Raw genomic sequence first — 3,100 nt, 5'->3', positions numbered from 1 at the left:
CTATAAAACTTGCCTATGCCCAAATAGTACTTTTGAAATTCTAGGACTTGTCAAATTAATCATGTCGGGACTCCTCATTAAATTAAAAAGTCATCAAACTACAACCTTAAGGAGCCATCAGACCACCTACCCTGAAGCAAAGCATACTAGTTTTAAACCAAAGGATGACTAAACATGGGGCATCCAAGTTGTACCAGTTAGGAGCTCAATGGAGTCCATTTGAAATCTGACTGACAGTGAACAGGGTCTCAGATGGTGTTGCAGCAAGGCTTTTAAATGCTGACATGCACCATTAAGCTGTTTTATAATATTAGCAGAAAAGCCCCCAAAAACCTAAAGATTAATGGAAAGTTACTACTATCCATACTGTATCTACAGCAAAATACTACCTAAAATGTTATGAGCTAAGAGGCACCAGCTGCTCCTTGGAAACCTTATACTGGGTCACTATGGGTTGGAATTGACTTAACGGCACTTAACAACAAGAGGCATGTGCTTCTCTACATTTTGACATGTTTGCTTGTTGTTAAAGTGTCCTTAAGTTGGTTCTGACTCATAGGGACTCTGTATAGGATTTCTGAGGAGCAGCTGGTGGGTTTGAACTGTGGACCTTGCAGTTAGAAGTCTGGTGCTTAATTTACAAGGACACACCAGGACTCTAAGAAGGACTAATTCAGAATCTAATGTATAATTTTTTCCAGATTGACTTCAGATCTGATATAATTAGAAGGAATCCAATTCAACTTCATTTTTTAGACAACTTTTTGTGCCTTTCTTCCTGTTTTCTTAAAAAGCATTTTTAAAAATGTGTTTCCTCAAAAGAGAAGGGATTATGAAATATTGTTTGTTGTTAAGTGTTGCTGATTTGATTCTGACTCATAGCAACCCTATATAGGGTTTCCAAGGAGCAGCTAGTGTGTTTGAACTGCTGACCTTGTGTTCTGCTGTCCAGTGGTGATCCTACAGTGCCAATCGAGGATTCCATTATAGAATGTTATTGCTGTTGTTAAGTGCCATCAAGTCAGTTCTGACTCATAGTTACCCTATATAGGGTGTCTCAGAAGCAGCTGGTGAGCTTGAACCTTCAACTTTACAGTTCAAACTGACCTTGCAGTCTAGCACGTTAACCTACATTTAAGGAGTCATTATGACGGAAGATATAACCTATAAGGTTTATGTTAAATACTTTCAAATCAGGCTTTGAAAATCAAATAGAAATCTTCATTATGATGTGGACAATAGACTATTTCATATTCAATATTTTCATGTTTATTGAGATATAACCTACATAAAATGCGTCCCATATAGATGATATACAGTGGTTTTTTAGTGAAACTTATGCAACTATAACTACTAACTAATTTTAGAATGTTTTCATTATTCCAAAAAGGAATAAAACTTATTAATAGTCATTTCCTATATCTATCTCAATTCAGCTCCATGAAAATACTTTCTCTTTCTTTAAAACCAAGAAATCCATATACCCAAAGCTTTTAAGTGATTCTGACTTATAGCAAGCCCCAACCACTAAAGCCAGTGAGGATGAAACAAGAAGAATTCTACCAACTTCTTCAATCTGAAATTGATTAGACATGCAATCAAGATGTATTGATCATTACTGGTAATTGGAATGCAAAGGTTGGGAACAAAGAGGAAGGATCAGTAGTTGGAAAATATGGCCTTGGTGATAGAAATGATGCTGGAGATCACATGATAACGTCTGCAAAATCAATGATTTTTTGTTCATTTCAAATACCTTCTTTAGACAACAAAAGATTTTACATACAGAACTCACCAGATGGAATACACAGAAATCAAATTGACTATATCTGTGGAAGGAGATGATGGAAATGCTCCATATCATCAGTCAAAACAAGACCAGGAAAAGACTGTGGAATAGACCATCAATTATTCATATGCAAATTCAGTCTGAATGGAAGAAAATGAAAATAAGTCTATGAGAGCCAAAATATGCTTTTGAGTATATCCAACCTGAATTTAGAGATCATCTGAAGAACAGATTTGATACATTAAACACTAAAACCAAAGACAAAAAGAGTTGTGGGATGACATCAAGAACATCATACAGGAAGAAAACAAAAGGCCATTAAGAAGACAAGAAAGAAGGAAAAGATCAAAATGGATGTCAGAAGAGGCTCTGAAACTTGCTCTCCAGCGTAGAGATGCTAAAGCAAATGGAAGAAATGAGGAAGTACAAAAACTGAACTGAACATTTCAAAGGTCAGCTCGAGAAGACAAAGTCAAATATTACAACAAACTATGCAAAGATCTGGAGTCAGAAAACCAAAAGGGAAGAACACGCTCAGCATTTCTCAAGCTAGGGAAACAGAAGGAAAAAATTCAAGCTTCGAGTTTCATTATTGAAGGATTCTCTGACCAAATTATTTAATGCTGCAGAAAGCATCAAAAGAAGATGGAAAGAATACAGAGTCACTGTACCAAAAGGAAATGGTTGATGCTCAACCATTTCAAGAGGTAGCATGTGATCAAGAGCAAATGATACTGAAGGAAGAAGTCCAAAGTGCATTGAAGGAATTGACAAAGAACAAGACACAAGGAAGTCATGGAATAAAAACTGAAATCTTTCTAGAAAGTGAAGTGGCACTGGAGGCACTCACTCATCTCTGCCAAGAAATTTGGAAGACAACTATCTGGACAACTGATTGGAAGAAATCCTATCTGTGCCCATTCCAAAGAAAGGTGACCCAATGGAATGCAGAAATCATCAAACAATATCTTTCCTATCCCAAGTGAGTGAAGCTTTATTAAAGGTAATACAGAAATGGCTGCAACTATACAATGAGAGAGAACTTCCAGATGTTCAAGCCAAATTCAGAAAAGGAAGTGGAATGAGGGATATCATTGCTGACATCTGATGGATCTTGGCTGAAAGCAGAGAATATCAGAAAGATTTTTACCTGTGTTTATTGACTGCAAAAAGGCCTTTGACTCTGTGGATTGTGGCAAGCTATAGACAACATTGCAAAGTATGAGTATTCTGGAACACTTCATTGTGCTCATGAGGAATATATACATGGACCAAGAGGCAGTTGTTCTAACTGTACACGAACACTGAATG

This window comes from Chrysochloris asiatica, unplaced genomic scaffold, assembly GCF_000296735.1.
Source record: "Chrysochloris asiatica unplaced genomic scaffold, ChrAsi1.0 scaffold00031, whole genome shotgun sequence".
NCBI classification, from domain to species: Eukaryota; Metazoa; Chordata; class Mammalia; order Afrosoricida; family Chrysochloridae; genus Chrysochloris; species Chrysochloris asiatica.
Note: the sequence above shows the minus strand (reverse complement) of the source record.